Source organism: Haliotis rubra, unplaced genomic scaffold (assembly GCF_003918875.1).
Source record: "Haliotis rubra isolate DU_JTF1 unplaced genomic scaffold, ASM391887v1 Scf33, whole genome shotgun sequence".
Lineage (NCBI taxonomy): Eukaryota > Metazoa > Mollusca > Gastropoda > Lepetellida > Haliotidae > Haliotis > Haliotis rubra.
Window position 1 is genome coordinate 513,730 of NW_025767002.1, and position 24,132 is coordinate 537,861.

General features: G+C 38.3%; 1 protein-coding gene across 1 annotated transcript in view; it reads right to left on the bottom strand.

Moving 5' to 3' along the window:
• Positions 1-20,883, bottom strand: part of LOC124284138 (long-chain-fatty-acid--CoA ligase 1-like) — a 60,244-nt gene extending 39,361 nt beyond the window's left edge. Inside the window, exon 1 of the mRNA XM_046720197.1 lies at positions 20,787-20,883. The gene's annotated coding sequence lies outside the window, so the exon portion shown is untranslated. The remainder of the gene's footprint in view (positions 1-20,786) is intronic.
• Positions 20,884-24,132: the final 3,249 nt, after the last annotated feature.

Here is a 24,132-nt window from a genome sequence, read left to right on the forward strand (position 1 = left end):
GTAAAACAATCTCTACTGATTGTATTTTAATAAAACCGAAAACAAACAAAAATAACTATCCCACAAATCAACTTTAAACAGCACCTACCAATTACAAACCATGTGATCCTTTAACAATCACTTTGAATCAAAACTACAAAATCATGATGATCATGAACACAAAATCAAAATGCAAAATCATGATCAAACCAGACAAAGTCAACAAAACACATGTTCAAGTTCAGACAGTATCTACAAGCAGGGCTACATATAAGGGGTGTACAGGCGTAATGTACACCTAAAAATCAATGATGTACGACATAATATAAGATTTCAAGCGTATCATGTACGCACATAAATACCTTTGTACGTCTAACAACTGAAAAGTTGTTTAATATTATAAATAACAAACCACATCACCCAAAAGTTACCTGGAGCCCTGTACAAGCCTACAAATACATCTATACACTTAAACAAAATGTCAGATTAAGATAATGGGATAGCACTTCTAAACTAATGCCAAACTAAATCACACAAAAAATAAACATGTTAAACAAACCTTTCTGATTTACTGTGACACTCTATTCAATATTAGCACAATAAATCACCAAGCAAGCACCAAGTATTATCCCGAACGTTAGTCAGCCTGTTTACAGTTTCCCCGCCAGTGTTAAAAGGCACAAGGAAGAAGGTGAGAGCATGTCAGAAATCCAGCTAGGTAGCTGAATGACCTAGGAACCACGCTCTCTTCCACAGGTGAACAGGTATGAACTTTGACCATGGAGGAGTGATGCACGTCACTCTCTAAATCACTTTGCCGGCCATCGCTGATTCTGGACTTTGAACAGTTGTTATGTAACACGACCTGGGGGAGCGCTGCTGTAGGAGTGCCTGAGGCTGAAGTTCATTACAACAGCTACAGGGATCAGGGTTCCATGCCTCTACATTTGTTTACTATACATTCCTTAAAGGAACACTATTGAGTGAGTGAGTTAAAATTTAAAGTCACATCGGCAGTATTTCAGCCATATTGTGAGTAAGTGAGTGAGTTTTTCACCGCTTTCAGCAATATTCTAATTTTAGCAATTTCACGACAGGGACACCAGAAATGGGCTTCACACATTGTACCTATGTGGGGAATCAAACCTAGGTCTTTGGCATAATGAGCAAACTCATTAATCACTAAGCTACCCCCACCACCTCTGTTCTAATTAAGGCCATCTAGTCATATTGTTCCAGTGAAAGCCATATACTCATATACAAAATAGGGCCAGAAATGGGCATGTTTTTACTGCGGGCAGTCAAAAACCAATCATGCGTCAGTGTGTTAATTTTGTGAAATTTACTGTTTTCATTCACACGGCAATTAACGTATAATACAAGTGACACGTGTCAATCACCAATTTACCTTGCCTACTAAGGCCTAATCCTTATCCATACTCCTTTTATCAGACAACATCAATGAGCTTAATGCTGATGGTAATCCACAGGTTTAGCCAATCAACAGGAGAGCAGAGATATCGGATGCCGGTTTGGAGAGCGTTAATTACTGTACAAAAAGTCAATTGGGCGGTCTTTGTTGTGCCGAAATACAGAACAGACTGACGCCAGATCAAAGGGCGTGTAAATGATCATAAATTAACTAACTTCTGCCGGGACCAAATTCTAGTGCCAATATTGAGAGCATGCCGGATTGGAGGGCTGCCGGTTTAGAGGGCTTCCACTGTATTTTGTTTGTTCTATTAATTAATACATTGCATGTCCAATCAAAGAAAAAAACAAACCAAACACTACAAAAAAATGGTTCTGGCTCCACAGAAAAAAATCATTTTGCAAATCATTTATTTATTTCTGGCACCTTGTTACAGATGGGAGCTTCTTCTTAAGAAAGAGTGAAGTCTCGACGAAAATTGGGATGAAAATTGAGAAGTAATATATCGGACAAGGCTTTGTAAAATATATTCATGTCATTCAAGGTATTCAGAAGATTGTGTATGAAAAGGTATTGATTGAAGTTCATCCAGCGATGTTCACGCTTATCATTGAGTCAAATTGAACTGAAGACTATGCTTAACTATAACAGTGGGCAACACATCATGGCATCCATTCCTGCTAACATGCATAAATGTAGCTTTGTTTGTTGTTTAACGCCACACTCAACAATATTCCAGCTATATGTCGGCAGTCTGTAAATAATCAAGTCTGGACCAGACAATACAGTGATCAACATCATGAACATCAATCTACACAAATGGGGTACGATGACATGCGTCAACCAAGTTAGTGAGCCTGACCACTTGTCCCAGTTAGTCGCCTCTTACAACAAGCATGGTTTGCTGAAGACCAATTCTAACCCGGATCTTCATGGGTAGCATGAGTATAGACTTTAAATATTTCACATGTTGATTGTGATAAGGAGCTCTTTGGGGTTAAACTTCAAACACTACTGAAGTCTTCTGAGAGTTAGTCAAATACTACTTGAGATAAATAATGTGGGTTTTTTTCAGTTTTAACTTTTAGCTTTCGTCTGGGCTTATATCTTGTGGGTAGCTAATAATACATTAACAATCCACTCAGCTGGTTAAGTCTGTGACAATGTACATCACAAAACTACATTCAATCTACATTGTTATTTCCACATAAGTGAGTAAATGAATAATCTGATGTGATGATTTACGAGGAATACTAATTCTAGTATCTACAATGACTGACTGACTGACTGAGTATGGTTTTACGCCGTTTTTTAGCAATATTCCAGCAATATCATGGTGGGGACACCAGAAATGGGCTTAACAAATTGTACCCATGTGGGGAATCAAACCCAGGCCTTCGGCGTGACGAGCCAACGCTTTAACCACTAGGCTCCCCAACCGCCCCTATCGACAATGAAAACAGTTGGTTTTTTTGTGACAATTTGTTGTCTAACACAATAGCTACATCATGGGGCCATGTAAACATTTGAATCTGAACCAAACAAACCAGTGATTGATCGAAGATGACTCATAGTAGCAGAGTATGGTCAAATACAATCAACCCAAAGTCGGAGTGAGTGTGTGGGTTTGGGTGAGTGAGTGAATGAGTGGTACCTTTGAGTGAGTGAGTTTAGTTTTGGTATGCACTGTGCAATATTCCAGCTATATGGCAGCAGTCTGTAAATAATTGAATTTGAATCAGACAATTCAGTGATCACCATCATGAACATTTTTCTACGCAATTGGAATACGATGGCATGTCCCAACCAAGTCAGCGAGCCTGACCACCCGATCCCGTTAGTTGCTTCTTACCACAAGCATGGGTTACTGAAGACCAATTCTAACCCGGATCTTCGCAGGTACAACTCTACAGAGTCAAGTGTGCCACCTTTGCTAACTTGCCCACGTCTCCACAAGTCTCCTCGACAGACCCCCCTATCAACTTTGTTGCATTTTACAGCAAGCATAATGAACTAGGAACATTTTCTATTTCTTCCCGATCTATAAACAAAATGAGCTGTGACATTATTGATAAATAGCTGCATGTCACAAAAACTACCATCGCAGCACAACATTTGCCAAACCCATTCCCAAGAGGAATGCAACATACATTGTATAGGTCTAAAAGCAACAACTGATGCACTAAAATATTTGAAACAGACACATCAAACCTGTTACTCGATAAATGTGTTTGTTCTCAAACAAAAGCCATGCTCCTTGGAATCAGAAACAGATATAACACATTTAAACCAATATTTATCATGTTTATTACTGTTCCTGCACAATCAACACAGTTTGTCCAGGACCACACAAAGCTACAAAACAATGAAACAATATCCCATTGTTTGCTCTGGGCACCTTGCTGCACTCACAACAGACTACTCACAATAAACTGGCAAATACATGTCTATCAAATGTGAATCAGGTTTCATTAGGGTCTTTGCCTTTTTTTTTTTGTTGGTTTATGAACTCTTTCCAACAAACGAATTCCAATTTCAGGAAGTCCTTAAAATTTTGTAGTGCAATTCTCATGGGTGGGTGGTTGCTGAATGGTACATAACATTATAGCTTTATTATTGCAGGGCTCCAGATAACTTTTGGGGGTGCGAGAGTACTTACACATCATATTGCAAGTGGAGGTGTACTGAGAATTTAGAAGGAGTATCGACATGTTTTTGTGTGAGCAAGTTGGTGATGTGGTTTGTCTGGACGATTCATCGATCACTATTTCCAACCATGTATTTGTATTTGAAGACGCGTGAGAAATAACTGAGCGACCGTGTGATGCGCGAAATGTCAGGTCCGACTGGATATAAATAGGAACAATGTAGTTTTTAGCCAATCGAAAAACAGTGACACATATCGTTGCATGGCAACGCAAGGGATTCCTACTGTCGGGGTTTCCTCATATGTCAAATCGTGTTTTTCGCAAAAGAAACTTGACAAGTATTTATCCGAAATAGATTTCCATTTGCACGATCGCACGGAAATTAAATGTTAGACGTACAAAGGTATTTATGTGCGTACACGATATGCTTGCAATCTTATATTATGTCGTACTTAATTGCTTTTGAGGCATACATTAAGCCTGTAAGCCCCTTATCTGTAGCCCTGTATTGCATTCATAAGATCAGAGTGGTGTGTAAATAAGGTTAATTAGAGCTTTAGTCCCATCTATCAATTTAAAAAACTGAAGTGAAAGTACAATAGAGGCTTAGAGTTCATATATTGAGGATTGAATGGTGGTTTTGTTGCAGCAAAATCTCAACATAACAGACCGCCATATAGCTGGAATATTGCTTAGTGCGGCGTAAAACTCAACTCAACTCACTCAACATAACAGAATTAACAGATTTTAATACTTTAGTATTCAGTTAAATGGGAAGGCTTAAACAAAGTAACAGTTTGATAAAATGAAAACAGTATATAAAAAATAAATTAGTCAAAGTTGTTAGCTATGAGTACCTTGGGTTAAAAGGGTCCCCTTGCAGGAACGCTTAGCAATTTGAACAATTGTGCCAATCCTGAGACTATGTGTTAGTCTATTAATGGTTAGGGCTGCAATGAATACACTGTAAGTGTGAGGCGAATACAATATGTTTTACATATGTATAGTATAACAAATAAGGCTGTTATGATTCATTCACACAATTGCTTAAGTGGAAGCATGTAAATGATATGTTCTTTATAGCAACAAGAGCAATACAGTGAGAACAATGCTGCTTATGGCCTAATGACTGTGCCGTAAGAGGCTTCGCAAAATAACAAAAGTTATGCTGCTGCGTGACTTGGCATGTCTCACTCAGATCAACAACAAACTTGTTCCATGTAAAGCACACTCTAAAAAATATTCGTAAATATTCAGTTCTAGTGACCACGATTAATGAATATAATTCATGAAGGGATTATGTTCAATTCACTGGATACACAAGTGAATCATAACATGACTATTATTGGAGCTGTTTTACATTAGCCTTTTAAGTGCAATTTCAGCTTTTTCAAGACAATATTTTTAGCATATTTCTCTAGACCACAGAGTTGACAACCAGTCCTGCTTGAACATTTACATTAAATCTGTTGGTTTGCAGCTCAAAATGAAACACTGAGAACTGTTGCAGCATTAAAGCCCTAAAACACCAATGAAGACTGCCATCATCAGATTTTCACTTGTCCACAACACAATTTAGTAGTCTCTGTGTAGAGGGCTAGCATAAACCTTGAAGGATCCAATGTGGTATATATATATATATACCTAGCCTGGTATTTGGTATATTCCATCTCAAGCATTATTCAGGTATATGTCATGGTGAAGCAAGTGAATAATTCCTTATAAATCTCTCCTACAGGGACTTGCATGAAAAGGGTATCAATCACTCCACCTCCTGTTACACTGTGTTAAACAATGTCACAGTGGCACCAGTTGGCAGTTGGCCATACCTTTCAAAACGGCTAACACATCTAAACATTACTCCACATATCTTGGACACTTTATCTTGGATACAGGGGACAAAGGTCTACAAGGGATTTGGTCTGCAACAAATCTCATCTGGCCTGGACATTAGACTTTGACCTTTCACACACATGCAAACTAAAACGTCTAGACAAGTTTTTGCTTTTTTTAGTTTTAATATATAATATAAACTGTTACTAATGAGCTGTGTCAAAAGTCAAGCTTTGTAATTTTCAAATGCCGTCTGCCAATTCTGAAAGTGTATTCAGTTGAATTGGTTATGCTAAATTGAGGCTGACAATGACACAATAATTTAGTTGTTTTCTTCTTTGTTCCCAGGATTAAAATGTTTACTCGGAGTTTTACCACATTAGTATGCAGTTTCTGAGACAGTCCACCAGTATATTTTTGCAACAGCAAACACTTTGAGGAAAGTTTAAAGTCAAATTTGCAGTATTTCAGCCATATCACAACTAGAATGAGTTATATATCCACATATTATCAATATAACATCAACAATAAACAGTATGACAAGCACACAGTTTTTGGAGCATTAAAAAGTCATTACCATAATGTTACATTTGCAGGTACATAAAAAGACAGACTACTGCTTGTGAACATTTAGTCTCCATAGATCATGTGGTCCAGCAGGGCTTACACCATCCTTAAACTACCAGCGGTAGTCAGCAGGTTAATCCAAAAGTTAAAATACGTAAATTCTCCCATGGTTAAGAACGATGGTAGATATAAACACCTTTTCAATGACATGGTTCAAGAATGCAAAGGCATGGAGGCATCATCATGATTCATAAGTGTCTTGTTTTTTTAATCTTGACCTATTCTTCAGTTTGCAATATCCAAGCTGTCAGCTTGATAAAATATGTCGATGCCCATGCTTATGGCTTTCTCCAAGGTAGCAGATCCTACAGCCTGCATCAATCTGGTCTTTCTCCACTTTAATCTGACATGTAACGCTTAACTTCAGTGCCATACTTAGTCTGTCTCCCAGTCCCTGAACCACACTAATTTCCCTTCAACCGAGCCCTTTCTGCAATGCTAAAGCCCTACATGAAGCAAGCCTTCCTTATTAATTAAAAAGGAATTATTTGTTTCTATCAAACTTTTATATATAAAATTATACATATATACACTTAACAATCCTGATATCCTTTTCAATTCTAACACTGCTATATAGTGAGTGAGTGAGTTTAGTTTTATGTTGCTTTTAGCAATATTCCAGCAATATTACACTGCTATGGAAGAATATTTTGATGATATGGTCAACAAGTGACAGGTTATCCATTATCGTGACATCTCATGCCGTCAGTGGCATCCGTGCATGGCATAGTTGCCGAGATGCACAAACTGTACTGCTCTTCATAGAAGGTACTGAGAAACATGAGCACCATCTGGATGAAATACATGGAGAGATCAGAGATAGATAGGAGATTAACCAATAAAGTTAATGGAAAAACTGCCATGCTTACAGATCATTTACTTTCTAAGATACAGTGACTATCATCTCAACGTCCTTTAGGTTATCCTCATATCTGGTTATATGGTTATCCCTTAAAAGACGTCAAATGTGGTATCCTCCAAATGTCTTCATGCCATTTGTCACCAGCAAAATCATAGGTGATATTTTAGGGCTGGGTGATAAGGAAAATAATATGGTCCTACAACTGGAACACAGACTATCAGACAGTAAATGAATAAACAATAAATATCAAGAACATTCCCTGCCTATTGTTTCCAAACACAAAACACAAGCTGTTGTCCCCTATCAAACATGGAATGACTTCTAATGCTCTGTGGTGTTCATTAATATTCACATGATCCTTGCATATCTGCATCTCATGAAACTCATCGCGATACCCACAAGCTTTGGATGGTTTGTTGGTTTGTTTGTTGTTAAAGCCGCACTCAGCAATATTCTGGTCTGTAAATAATCAAGTCTGGACCAGACAATCCAGTGATCAACAGCATGAGCATCGATCTACACAATTGGGATACGATGCAGGGGTGGAAATAACTTTAAAATTGCTAGTGTACTCTGGTACAGTGGCACATGTAAAATCACTTGCCCTGATAATTTTTCCATTATACCGTCCGTTTTCTTGTTGATTTTTTAAATAAACAACATAATTATCCCCAACGCGCTTTATGGAATTAAAAACTCCGGACACGTCCAATCCGTCCCGGCCGTGCACATTTGTCAGAACTCTAAAACCGTTCAATATTTCTTCCCAAACTTGGCACATACATGGATCTGGTGGTGTACTGGTGCCTTTTGGTAGTTTTGAATTCTGAATTAAATATTTTGGCATTTCCATGGCAAAAGGTCGACTTTGACTGAAATTGGTGGTAGTGCTCTTTTCTGGAGCAGAACTCTAAAACCGCTCAATATTTCATCACCAAACTTGGCACATAGATAGATCTGGTGGTGTACTGGTGCCTTTTTAACACTGGAATATCAACTGGACACTGGTACAGTGTGATATACAAATTGCCTGCCCGAAGAAAAAAACACTGGACTCGGGCGTCGGGCAATGGGTTATTTCCACCCCTGCAATGACATGTCAACCAAGTCAGCGAGCCTGACCAACCAATCATTTAGTCACCTACTACGACAAGCATGGGTTGTTGAAGACCAATTCTAACCCGGATCCTCATGGGTTTTATTCACAAGCTACTGACTCATACAAACTTTAAAAAATGGATACTCTGAGAGAAACAAATTAACATTTAACTTGAAAAGGATTCAAACCTGAAGTAAATCTAGACTTGCTTCATTTAGGTGTTTGCATTACAATCAGTGCTTGGCCCAAAGGGAATAACATGTTTTTGGACTGTAAAACGGTCTAGACCATACACAAAATAATCATTTTCAAGCTTAATGCCTAGCATGCTTATCAGACACGTAATCAGATTTGCAAGCCAGTGATTAGTACTGGGTTAAGATGACACACACTGAATATGACCTGATTGCTGATGACTGCTTGATCATTATCTGAAACATTAACTTGACATAAGTAAGTGACTTAGTACTTGACTTACCGAAAAGCCTGCCAAAATATTTATTCACTTCCTGTTGTGCCAACTAATAATAATGTTTCTTGTCTTGATGTCAATGCAGGTGGACAACCCATCTTTGGTGCTGCTCAAGCACATTTTGTTTTCTCAACCTCTTTTTGGTAATTTATTGTGTTAATTAGATTTAATTAATTCTAAGAAGGCCCAGTACAAATTAACCAAATACAGTAGTATAGACAATAGATTATTCATTAATACTAATAAAAATAAAAATATACTATAAAAATAATCATTTTTAACTTGTTTCATCAATCAGCTGACGGTAAATTTTGTTGAAATAGAAAAGGTTTGCTATGTCATTTGTCATCTGGATCACATGATTACATATCGCTCCTAAAAAACACTTGAAAAAACCCATTAATATGTATTTGTCAACTTTCAATAAACAAACAACATTTTTGCTGAAAAAGGTATAGAATATCTATCAGCAACGATTAATTCAACTAGCGTTCTGATATGATCCTTAATCAGACTATTTGCACCCTGACATCTCCCAGTCATATCATGAACATCCATATAAATTATTAGAAAGAGTTTTCTCCAATGTAGTTTCCTGATCTGCCATGTTTGTCACTCTTCTGACGACCATGTTTATGCAAGTCGAGGAGACATAACTTTTAAATGGAATCAAAATTTCAAAGAACTACAACAGGCAGGGCACAAGGAACTTATAGTTTTATCAGTGCCCTTATAATTTCAATGTACAAATTCCATGACATTTCGGTTTATGAGAAAGGAGAGTGTTGTGTCTGTTATTACAAGAAAGATACACTGGACCAGTGTGCGAAATAGTTTCCAAATTTTGCTAGCCAAACGGGCTAGCTATGCCTGAAAGTTACTAGCCCACAAAATAATTCACTAGTCCGAAATTTGAATGTACACACAGGTCTCATCATTAAGCTACTATTATGATGACCATGTTTATCATGCATGATTTAAAAGTGTGTTATAAGCTAACAAGTCGGAGAGAGTGATATATTTACAAAATGACCTCATGAAAATTCACTAGCCAGTTGGGCTAGTGACTCTGGAGATTTACTGTCCCGACTGGATTTTTAGTAGCCACAGGATAGTGGACACCTGGCTATTTCGCACACTAGCACTGGACACAGATCCTGTTGTCCTGAATTTGGAAACAAATACGTATTTGTATTTGTGACCCTAACTGATTAAACCAACATTGCGGACAATACCTGTCAATAAGTCAATACAGTATTTCAACTTGACTTCGTCCCAATTCCCATTGTTTAATGCAACAGCTGTGTTGCAGGCTATCTTTATACATCAACCATCTAAATTTTTCATACCAGCTGACCTGTGCTGGATGAGAAAATCAAAAAAGGAAATCTAAAGCTAATTTTCTTTCCTTCAAAATGCAAGAAAAAAGAGTGACCTTGGTTGAATACAACAATGGTCATGTTGAATAAACAAAATAATGATCTGTGAGTTACAATCTGCAAGTAATCATTATTCTGTGGGCTGCTGAGAGGTAATCGATAAACCTTAAACAGATGTTAAAGTGACCACAACAAGCAATCGGTTTTATGATCACATTGGTACAGCCGCCTTCAACTAAAGCCACTTGTTGAAACCCCGAGTCAAGTTAATAAGGTAAAACATACTTTTATTTGGTCTCGTCGCTATATGGCTGAAATAATGCCGATGCGACGGAAAATTCAACTCAACTCAGAAGTTGGTGAAACAGAGGTGAATCATTTGTTTCCAAATTTCAGATAGCAAAGATGCAAGGGAGAAAAGTATGGGGAGTAATGTGCAGATTTTGTTCTTGAGTGACCCAGGATGTACAAGAGAATCGGCATAAACTGGTTCATGAATAATTTCTGCTATCATTCAAGTCTACATCAACACCACTGATGTTATTGAATGAATCATATGTATTGCAATACAACATTTGTAGCTCGCATTGTATCCTGATGCATTCGGGGCGGTGGGGTAGCCTAATGGTTAAAGCGTTGGCTCGTCACGCCGAAGACCCAGGTTCGAATCCCCACATGGGCACAATGTGTGAAGCCCATTCTGGTGTCCCCCGCCGTGATGTTGCTGGAATATTGCTAAAAGCGGGCGTAAAACCAAACTCAGTCAGTCAGTCAGTCCTGATGCATTCAGACTTTGTTGGTTCTTCACAAAGAGAGGTATTGAAAATAGAGTGAAGGGATCAGATTTTAATTTGATAGGACTGAAAAGTTCTGCTATCATTTCTATGTACCTAACATAACATAGAATCAAAACATTTCACATTCTGTCATTTCACAAATATGTACACACACATGTACACGAACTTTGAATGATCAGGGTTCACGATCACTGAAAATCTGCTATTCAGTGAAGAGTTATGTACCCTGTAAAATGAAAATGCAATAGAGTAAAATATTAAAAGCGACATTCCGAACTTGTGAAGAACAAATTTACATGAAGTATATCTCCAAACTTTATCTGACCCTTTTAGCAGACTTCTGACAATAACATTAATTTCTAACCCTGACTGATGATGAAGATGAATGGCAAGGATACCAAACCCAACAGAAGTCGATCACATTCACTAGAAATACCTCAGCCAAAATAAGCCTTGTAAGCCAAATCCAAGTGACCCTTGCCCAGCACTGCAACTAGGTGAGTAATTATGGCAAGACAAGAATACATGGAGCAATAGACCAAACTGCTGAGAACTCGGGGCAGGTCTAGATAGAGTCAGGCAGATACCTCCCCTTTGACCCTGCCCTCTGACCCTGCCCTCTGAACCCTGGCCTAAGAGAAAGGGCACCTGCTAAGATCTTGATGGATGCGAACATCAACACATTCATTATAAAGACAGGTACACAATGTGAAGAACAGAAAGTACAAATAAGTAAAGCAATGATTTATCCAGAATTCTTAACTCAGTGTCCCTGCAAGGCACATTTTGTTCAAAAACTGGGATTTAGTTTCTCGTTTCTTAATTTATGAAGTAGACCTATTTCAACGCTGTGTTTTTAGTTTCCTTTAAAAGGAAAAATACAAGCTTTACATTCCAACATATTTGTCCTGTTATCAGTGATGCAGGTTTTGTTGGAATAAAACAAGCTTTTTGTCATATCAGTATAAATATGGAAATTTAACTCCATTTCGGGAAGTTTTATGACTGAATGTTTAATGGCCGACATAACCACCAGTCCGAGATGAGTTTTAACAACATTTGCTGCTGACTTGGGGTAAGTATGGGTCTCCGAGCAGACCTAGATAAATCTCCTAAAAGAGACTTTTATGTCCCTTTTTGTCTGATGAATGGTCTTACGATGTTTTGAATAAGTAGTACATGAAGTGTAGAGGTAAATATAAGCAACAAAACTATTTTTACATCCATAAGAAATCTTGGCTTAAAGCAGGGTCGATAGTACAATTCTGACTACATTAAGTTTGGGGCAGTAGCCTAGGGGTTAAAGCGTTCGCTCATCATGCCAAAGACACGGGTTCGATTGCCAATATGGGTACAATGAAGCCCATTTCTGGTATCCCCTGCTGTGATATTGCTGGAATATTGCTAAAAGCGGTGTAAAATTAAACTCACTCACTCTGACTACATTACGAGCATGTGTTTGTCTGTTTAACGCCACACTCATATTACAGCTGTATGACGTCAGTCTGTTGAGTCTGGATCAGACAATCCAGTGACAAAAACATACTCTTTCATAAAGGTTCTTAAAAAATATTTTATGCTTCTCATGATCTTTTCTCCGATTCTTGAGCAATGTTAAGAGGTGACTGAAGCACATCATCCCCGGGCACACAGAGGATACTGACTGAAATTACATGTATATTGAAACAGAATTTAGTCTGACAAGATGCAGAAGGAATGCACAAAAGTTTAAAAGATATAAAATTCGTCATTTATGCCAAATTACATAATTGGACCTTTTCTGAAGCGATAAGAAGCTACCCTCCACAAAAAAAACCAGACATCTAGAGGAACATGATGATAAGACCTTCCTTATAATATATGAACCTCACGGCTGCTATACATAAATCCTCGCCAAATATGGCAACACCCATCTAAGCCAGACAATGTGTCAAAGTGGAATCTTTCCTGTTTACATTGTAAGCATTATTAGTTAAATTTGTTACCATATGAAATCACTGTGCTTGAAAAGATAGAGTGAGAGTTGGGTTTCTTGCCGCTTTTAGCAATATTCCAGCAATATCATGGAAGGGGACACCAGAAATGGGCTTCACACATTGTACCCATGTGGGGAATCAAACCCGAGTCATCAGCATGATGAGCCAACACCTTAACCACTAGCCCATCCCGTCATCGTGTCCCCATCTTTATATACTTCATTTACTTTTACTGTAACCTTTAAGAAATAACCAAATACAGTAAAAGTTCCTTTCTCTACCAAGTAAATCCTGAAACACCATGAAAAACAACTCCTTGGTCTATGGAATATAAATGGTATGGACTCATTTTTTTTTAATGACATCGGATGTCATTTGGTGGGTCATTTTCAGCAATATTCCAGCAATATCGCTGCAGAGGTACACCAGAAATGGGCTTCACACATTGTAACCATATGGGGAATCGAACCCGGGTCTTTGGCGTGACGAGCGAGTTTGTAACAGAGCAATAGGTCAGTGCAAAGCAAATGGAGATGGCAATGATGCATGAAAAATCATTAAACTGCCAGCACGACCATCTGACTCTGAAAACAAGCAGCCTGCCAAATAACTCATACGCCAAAACGCCACTTACTAACCATTCTACCTGGCCTGCTTTGTTTATCTGTGGAATACCAGACATAAGTATTTGATCAATAAAGATTCATTAGGACATGACTGAAATACTCTGCAATAATTGCTGATGACATCAGCTCACATTGATCAGTACTGCTCAGCATGCTTATAGGACATATTGAACTAATTGTGACAATCCTCGGCTTGAAATCAGTGTGTTGAACAGTGTCCCGATAGCCAGTAACCTTTGTCATTGACCACACAAACAAACACAAACCTAATGCCGTTTCTAAGCACTAATTGACCACTGGACAACTGGTACTTAAACCAAGGGCAGTGTTTCCATAGGAAGTAGGTAACTTGACTCAAATTCATTCAAATTATTCTGTGAGAGATGTTGTTTAATAACGCATTCAGCAATATTCCAACAATGTCTAAAATATTTAGACTGACTGACTGATTGAGTTTGGTTTTACGCCGCTTTTAGCAATATTCCAGCAATATCACGGCGGGGGACACCAGAAATGGGCTTCACAGATTGTACTCATGTGGGGATTCGAACCCGGGTCTTTGGCATGACGAGTCAACGCTTTAACCATTAGGCTACCCCACCGCCCTAAAATATTTAGACACATCAGTGATATATATAAGCTGCAAAACTCATCTGGGCACACCTGCACGAGCAAGATCTCATATTGGGGACATATTTGCCTCTTTCAGGTTGATTAATTTGACTGAGGGAATGTTTAATGTCACAGTCAGCTATATCCCTGCTAGAACTGCACAGTGTCACCGGTATACCAGAATATTGCAATACGCTTTTCAAGTGATATGTATTGCAATGGTTTTTTCTCAGAACCGGTATATTGGGTAATGAAGTTTTGTGATTATCTTTATGTGTTAAGTTAAAATCTACAGACTTTCATTCATACTGAAGTTATTCATTGTAATTAATTGACAAAACAGCATACTTTACACACAATAAATTTAATATAAACGAAAATACAATCCCCCAAAATCAATTCTTAATTCGATATTTCTGTTATCCCAAACATAACATTTATTTTCAGGGCGTTATAGGCTTGAACAATCGATGTCACTCACTGTCAAACACTGAAGCTCCCAAAATATCACAATACATAACAGAACACAGGTACCAGAAGTGTAATATATTGCAATATAATGTATTTGCCAATACACAGCCTTAATTCCTGTTATATCAGAGTGGCCAACCAACAGTCCAGTCTGGGCCACCCAAACCAGTGGTTGATAGCAAGAGTGAGTGAGTTTAGTTTTACGCCGCACTCAGCAATATTCCAGCTATATGGCGGCGGTCTGTAAATAATCGAGTCTGGACAAGACAATCCAGTGATCAACAGCATGAGCATCGATCTGCACAATTGGGAACCGATGACATGTGTCAACCAAGTCAGCGAGCCTGACCACCCGATCCCGTTAGTCGCCTTTTACGACAAGCATGGGTTACTGAAGACCAATTCTAACCCGGGACCTTCATGGGTCGGTTGATAGCAAGAACACTCCGAATCGCAAATACCCTCAAATCACACATTGTGACTGCTTGGTTGGACGACACTATATACCATCAGCAGTTGTGGGACAATTACTGAAAGTTAATGGCTAACACAACCAATAGTTAAAGACTAGTTACAATGAACAGGGACTAGTTGTTTTTTAACGAAATGTTTCTTTTACACAAACAACTGATACACTGACCTAAATCAATGGATGCGACATTTATGAACTGGAAACAACTAAACATATACATTCATGTCATAAACAGTGAATGAACACAAGAATATCGTATCATGACTCGTGCAATCTAGAGGGACTAGTTGTTTTTTAACCAAATGTTTCTTTTACACAAACAACTGATACAGATTAAGCTGTGGACAAGTTGGATATGATGTGACACAAGACTGACTGACTGAGTTTAGTTTTACGCTGCTTTTAGCAATATTTCAGCAACATCACGGCAGGGGACACCTGAAATGGGCTTCACACATTGTACCCATGTGGGGATTCGATGTGACACAAGAAGACAAATAAACAAAGGTAAATGATGTTAAGTGAGTGAGTGAGTTTAGTTTTACGCCGCATTCAACAATATTCCAGCTATATGGCGGCGGTCTGTAAATAAACGAGTCTGGACCAGACAATCCAGTGATCAACAGCATGAGCATCGATCTGCGCAATTGGGAACCGATGACATGTGTCAACCAAGTCAGCTAGTCTGACCACCCAATCCCGTTAGTCAGCCTCTTACACAAGCATAGTCGCCTTTTGTGGCAAGCATGAGTTGCTGAAGACCTATTCTACCCCGGATCTTCACGCGTCTAAATGATGTTAAGACAAATAATGAATAATAAAAGACACTAAGGCCACATGTAGTCGGTCTTCCCTGATATACAGCTGTCACGATATCCAACCTAAACATTTGACAGGATTATCTACCAAACTGCTCATTGTACAGAGTGGTTACAGCCCCAATACATTCCACTATAACCTGTATCAGCTCTCCTAAACAAAAGGCAATAACTCTCTAGGGTCCAGTGAGATAGCATGGGAACGAGAGGTTATTTTTGGTCCACTGGCCTTATGCCCTCCAGAAATGCATAAGGGGAGGAAAACTACTCACCCCTCCAGCCCCCACCCCCAAACACATGCCTGACCCAGTAATCTTCAAACCATACCAGAGTATCTCTGTACCTGAGGAATCCATGATCACAGAGACTTATATCAGGTGTACCTGTATGTCTGACACACTGACCTAAATCCCAGGACACGACACAACTGGATACAAAACTAAATATATACATTAAATGTCATAAATAGTGAATGAAAACAAGAATATGATATCATGACACACTCAGCAATATTCTGTTTATTACACTTACTATAACGCTACATGTATTATATCAAGTCTGGACATGGTACACCAATAGTTCATATAGGAACAGATCAAGACATTTGCAAAATTGCAAAAATGCACATACTTCTTTAATGTACCAATTCAACACTAGTTAGTTATTTCAGTTTCAGAATGATATTGTATTGCTCGGCTGCCAAACAAATGTGTGATTGCATCATTTTTCTTATCAGTTTGACAACACTTCTACAAAAAAAGAACATGACAAAGGGTTTCAGGTAAGTTCGATTTCTGGGACATTGATAGATGGAAGAATTCATTCTGGAATTGTTTGTTTGTGTGTTTGTTGTTTTATGCAGCACTCAGCAATATTCCAGCTATATGGCAGTGGTCTGTAATTAATCAAGTCTTGACCAGACAATCCAGTGATCAACAGCATGAGCATTGATATACGTAACTGGAAAAGATTGGTTGACTTTTCCTAAGAATGTTTAGCCTCAATTGTCCTCTTCACCATTCCTTGCCAATGTCATGCAAATATGGATCTTGAAATCTGATTGGCTACTACTGGCACCATGAACCAATCATTAAGCTTGAAACAAAATTCTTTGGTGCAAGTTGGTGCTTTTTTATTGGGCATCTTGTGTATTGTGTTATTTCATACTACGTCATATGATTAGGTCTGTTTATGTTGTCATAGCAACAGATTCATTGTCTGCATAAACATTTAATTCTAAAGGCCAATTACCATATAGCCAACATGTATTTGTCTCAATTCACTTAACTACCATTACTTACATGTAGCTAATCCCCATAGTTAATCCTCTTCATCACTGTATTGTAAATTTACTGCCAGCCAGCCTGAAAGAGCTACGCAGCAAAGTCACTTGAGGTGACCTGCTATATAGGCATTGGTATTCACTGTTAATCTTTCATCCGTCGCCAAGACTTGTAATGGTATTATTTATTTAGCAGGGCTCCAGATAAGTTTTCAACATCAAGAGTACATACTCCATATTTTTCCAATACAGGAGTACTGGAAAACCTTAAGAGTACATTTAGAGTACTGAATGGAATTTAATGGAGTATCAGTAATCTTGTGTTTCGTTTCATATATGCACCACAACATTGCTACGCTTAAGTTTAAAGGTAAAAAAACAATAAAACAATAATGTTTCAGAAAAATATGTCTGTAAATGATTCTAAGACCGTACACCATTGCCGTTGTGCGTATCTTCTACATTTTCTAAATTATTTCCTACCGTATCATGCATATTTTTTATCCGTACATACGCCGATATGGCCCTTATCTGGAGCCCTGTTTAGAGACCATGATCCAAATGAAATTATAAACTGTTTTACAAGGTCAAAACCACAATGGTTATTATTTTCATGTGTTTAATTCCAAACAAAATACATCCTGCTATTTATTGCAATATATGACAAACGATTATCTTTCATTCTTCTGAAAGTATGTTGACTTAGATACAAGATTTGGAATGTCATAATAATTGTAGTGGGTGAGTGAGTTTAGTTTTTCGCCATCTATAGCAATATTCCAGAAATATCACAACAGGGGACACCAGAAATGGGCTTTGCACATTGTACCCATGTGGGGAATCAAACCCTGATCTTCAGCTTGATGAAGGAACGCCTTAACCACAAGGCTACCCCACCAACCCCAATAATAATTGTAGAAATCCTATTACCTGCAGAAAAAGGGACAGTGAGTCAACCTTTCTGTAACATTAATTATAAGCAACAGGTAATCCCAGTCGTTACATGGGATTGCTTGCCTCATTACACAAGAGAAGTTTCTGCACCAAAAGCTAAGCTGCGGATGTAAGCTTATCATGTGATCAGACTTTTCAATTGTTTGTAAACAAAGGCTCTTATTTTAGAAAGAAAAACACATGGACCTAATGCAAGCCTTTCACTTTCAGTGTGCTTTACACCTTGTTTTGCATAAGTATATAGATATACTACTTCAGCTAGTAATTTGCATGACAATATGGCGTGACTCATTGATGTGACCTTGCTAGCTCTCCATGAGGTTTTGATAACAGCATGTGGATGAATATGCAAATACATCTTCTCATGATTTATATTTTTTCACTGTTAAACAACCTGTGAAGATCTGGGTTAGAATTGGTCTTCAGTAACCCATGCTTGTCGTAAGAGGCAACTAACGGGATCGGGTGGTCAGGCTCGCTGACTTGGTTGACACATGTCATCGGTTCCCAATTGCGTAGATCGATGCTCATGCTGTTGATCACTGGATTGTCTGAACCAGACTCGATTATTTACATACCGCCGCCATAGGGCAAGAATATTGCTGAATGTGGCATTGAACATCAAACCAACCAACCTGAAAGTTGAACATTTCATGACATATGTATATAAAATACAATAAGGTAATAATGTGAGGAATGTGAAGGGAGGTAAGTCTGTAATTACATAATGTGTAGGCCACTAGAAAATATGGTCAGAAATATAAGTTAACATGTGTATCATATAGCAGTAAGTAGCAGACCGAAAGTTTAGCCAACACACATCCCAAGTGACAAAGAAACTATACTGTCACATCTGTGTTGGAGAGCGATAGGCTTCATGCAACAGAGGCATATTTATATTGTAAGCTAGGCTTTAATAATATGCTTTCTGATCTCATCAAGCTGGCAACTGGTACTTTGTAGCTCATCCATAAGAAAAACATATGGGATTTCTCCTCATTTTCCTATTAATAAAAATACAATGACTGATTTGGTTTGGTTTGGTTGCTGTTTAAAACCGCACTCTGCAATATTCCAGCTATATGGCGGCGTTCTGTAAATAATCTTGTTTGGACCAGACAATCCAGTGATCAACAGCATGAGCATCAATCTACGCAGTTGGGATACGATGACATGTTGTCAACCAGTCAGCGAACCTGACCACCAAGTCGCCTCTTACAACAAGCATGGGTTGCTGAAGATCAATTCTAACCTGCATCTACATGGGTTATACAATGACTGAAGAAATAGAACTCTGCATAGCGCTTGTTCAGTATCATTTTGGTATGAATCAGACATCAACTAAAGGTGTAATGTCACACTCCTACATTATATCATGTATCAATGAAAAACACACTGAACCGTCAAAATTCTTTCCCTTATATTCTGAAATATGGGGATGTTGCCTCCATATAGACTTTTTTCTTTTTTAACTCCTGAATTTATATAACTGTGGAATCGTATTTTGAAAACACAAACATTAAGCATATGCTTCAAAACATGTAAATGACAAACATATTACATCTGAATACATCTAAATACCCTGAAACTGATCTAAGATATTGTTTATGTGGCGGCCATAATATGTCCAAAGTCCTGCCCTGGGATTCAAGCCACAGACCTTATTATCCGAGGCCAGATGCCTTGTCCATATGACCAAAGAGTTTAACCCCGTCAGCAAGATGACAAGGTAACGGGATGACTCCACGCCCTGATAACTTTACAACCTCATAACTCCTTGGGACAAGCACAAGTTACAATGGATTATATGTTTTCAGACAGTATACGCTTTGAATGGCAGTGTTTAATGTTGCCATAACAATTTAGTTTGCATCACAGTTATTGTAAATGCTTGGATGATGGCTTTAATATAAGTTGCCTTTATTAAGTGACATGTTTTACCATTTTAACAATTGTGCATGCAATAATCAGCAGAACAACAGATGTTCCTTAGTATAAAAAACCCCAAATCACAATCCTAATAGAAATTGCAATACATGTAATAAAGACTGGTATGTAGTAGGATACAAAAAATGTCTAAACCCAACATTGTCATAATGATCGGAATGAGAACAAATTTTACTCAGTAGTGCCAGTTGCTTCAAATCTGGAAGCATGCTGTCAGTTACAGACATTTAGTAAGGAGTATTGGTATATGACTTTGGCAGCATTTATGTCATGACTATTTACTACATCAAGATGAGACACAATGCTTGTGCATTAACAGATAACTAACCCGGCCAACTGCAGTGAACAACAGTGAATACCTAACACGCACATGATGGACACATGAACTAAAATTGTTTGTCTGTTAAGGATCACCATCAAGTCATGTTGACTATCCTGCAAATACCAATTAGATATATACACCAAACTGAAGAATGCGCTACCTTGTCTGTCATACTCACGTGTTAATTTGGAATCGAATAAGTGGGTGGAGGATAGTACAATAACACTGTGTTGTTCCAACCGGCGTGTTGAACCGCAGATCACACCATAACAGTAACCGCGCAGTGAAGACGAAAGCGATTTTCTATTGGCTTTGAAAATGAAAAAAAATGCGTAGTTATAAACACATAGCAATATCAAAATACGCACTGTCTTTAACACTTTTCTGAGCACCAATTTAATCAAGTAATGTTTTAGAATAGTAATTTATTTCTGTGGCAAAACCAAAACTCTAACAGGAATTTATAACGAACTAAGATTTTTTCACAAATTGAAAACGACAAAAAGCGATAACCCAAATGTGCACAGACTTTATAAAGCGCTTCACATATTTCCATTCCATCTGATTTACTTTTTGCGTATATTTTCAGTCTTGTTTCGTAAGAATAAAAAATATAATTGGCGCCACAACCCTTATAATATCAGCTCGGTTTATACTTCATGACGTATTCAAAATTTAAATCTAAATCTATTCCACCATGTTTTTAATGGTCAGCGGGGGCTAACATTTATTAGTATTTCCCGAAAAGACGTTATGTGTAAAATTACATAAATAAATATAAAATCACAAGAAATCTGAAATGGAATCCAAGAGTTTTGGGAAGCGTCAAGTTTCATAATTTCACGCGTGAACGGAGTAAAGCAGAGACCAGATGAGGTGAGGGTAGTCCGCAATACAGACCCTGAAACAAATACACTAGAATTGCTCCAAGGCGGTACTGAGGTCTGTAAAAGAAACTAAGATAAGCGGGACGTTGGCTAGCCTATTGGATAAAACCAGACAGGTTATATCATTTTGATCATCAGGTTGGATCCTTCACACACTCTTCTGGAAGAGTAAGTGAGTGAGTCAGTGTATGAAATAAGGCCCGTCCGACCGACCGAGACGGTCTAGATTTCTGACGGACGGTCTAAATTTACAGCTAGCCAGCCCGATGGTCTGGTAAAAATTTTAGATGGTTCATACATCTGGGTAAATTCACCATATTTGGTCTAGTTAAATCCAATTTGGGCTGGTAACATTTTGAAGTTACCAGCACTGATGTCTGGCTGGATTTTTGGCTTATTTCATACATTGAGGGAGTTTAGTTTTACGCCGCTCTCAGCAATATTCCAGATATATGGCAGCGATCTGTAAATAATCGAGTCTCGACCAGACAATCCAGTGATCAACAGCATGAGCATCGATCTGCGCAATTGGGAACCGATGACATGTGTCAAGCAAGTCAGAGAGCCTGACCACCGGATCCCGTTAGTCGCCTCTTACGACAAGCATGGGTTACTGAAGGTTCATTCTAACCCGGACCTTCACGGGTCTCTGCTCGAAGAACAACGAGTTCGAAGAACGAGTTGTTTCTCTGCTCCCATGACATCTTCTCGTTCAATACAAAACATCCAAATGCACTACTGTAGTATGACGTTCTATATATTTATTACTATCATTATTGTCATACTGATACATCAGAGGTTCCTTTACTTGTTAATACGTGGCTGAACCATCTGCGATGCCTGTTTGCCTGTTTCCCAGGACACAAAAATTATGTGTTTCACTATCAATGTTAAAAGAGTGTTATATCAATACTTTGATGCATAAAAAGTCATCTGTAAAACTACGGCCCTGCTATCCACTGGTACGCAAGCGAAGATTGGACAGTTAGTTTTGTGTATTCGCATGTAAGTTCAAATTTATTGCGTATTTACCAAAATTCACTTAATAGACTTAATAGAAATTGAGTTTTCACATAAATATTTACGTAATTTACACAGATACGCAGCTTATCTGTACCTCTGACTAGACATCTTATTTCTCGTTCCATATCCCCACACAATATTCCACAAGGAGCTAAGATTTTCCCGAAACTACAGAAATCTCGATTGGCCATGTAATATAGTTTTGCACGAGATGTATTGGATATATTGGTTTTAGGATCTGTTTGACGGACTAAGAATATCGAGGTGTTTGATCGTTAAGGGAACTGAAAGAATTTTATTTACGCTATCACAGTGGATCACAAAGTATACGTGATCTGGACTAACAGTTGGCAGACTTCCATTTTGTGAGGAAGCTGCGGTGGCTGAGAGAGTGAGAAGGTTGACTTTGTGTGCTGGCGATTAGGTGCCTGACTCTGAGTGTGGGTTCAAATCCAGGATGGGACTCAACCTAAGAAAGGTACCAACGAAGGATAGAGTTAGGGGTTACCTACCCTAACACACCTCAACCTGGGAATAATATAGAGGCACATGAGATGAGTGAATCGAAAGCTACATCCGGAAGTCTGGGCCGGTTTAACCTCACTTTCCCCCCAGTTTAATGTTTGGATAAGGGATTAGGTGGTCACTGGACTGTGGATGTGGGACTATGGTCTGTTCTACTTAGTGAACACTTCTCACTATCAGTAAAAGGGAGCTAAGGACAATTGGTGAAATCAATTCACTTATAAATTGTGAACTGTTTTAATAGGTCTTGATGTAATAATAAATTTGAAATAAAAACAAATAAATTACTGAGATTTAATCATAGCTTATCGTTTTGACACAAATAGCTCCTCTGAATCACAAATGGTCATTCCAAAACTTTAGATTTGCTAATACTAAAAGTGGTCAGAATGTAGTGTTAGATGGTTTCAAATTCAGAGTTACGTCTAGACGTAATATTATCACATACTGGGAATGTTGCAAAAAAGCCTGCACAGCCAGAGTTACCATTCGCGATGGTATTCTAGCATCGCCTCTTCCTCAACACAATCACCCTTCAGAGGAGAGACAAGATAGCAGTCCAAGAGGTCGTGCAGCAGATGAAGGCCAGATTCAGAGCAGACTGCAGAGCTGTACCTTCTTTGTACAAGGAAGAGCTTTGAGGTAAGGCCTTTGCAAATTATAACCTTTTATTTATAAATAAAATTAATCATCAGAGAGATGTCAAGATTTTATCCTTTCATTGAGAATCTATTAACACAATTAGTTTCTTTTATGTCCATACATCTATAAATAAGGCTGATCATCAGATCAGAAGATTTTAATATATACCTTTTCATTGTTTCAGCCTTCAACAACCGTAAAGGACATGATATGGCGGCAACCGTCCCTACATTCTACAGCTTACAAGCCAGTCTGTATCGGTCCCTTGCCAAGAACGTCCCACCTCTTCCGCTACAGACTATACCTTAATCCCCTTTGTTAACTTTAAAATTGGTGGACCCAGACTCTAAACAATAGATGTGGGGAATATGAGGTGTCCCCTCTGGGCCAATTAGCGATTAAAGCTGCCCCAGGAAAGAGCCGTGTTGCCATGACGTTGATTCGTGT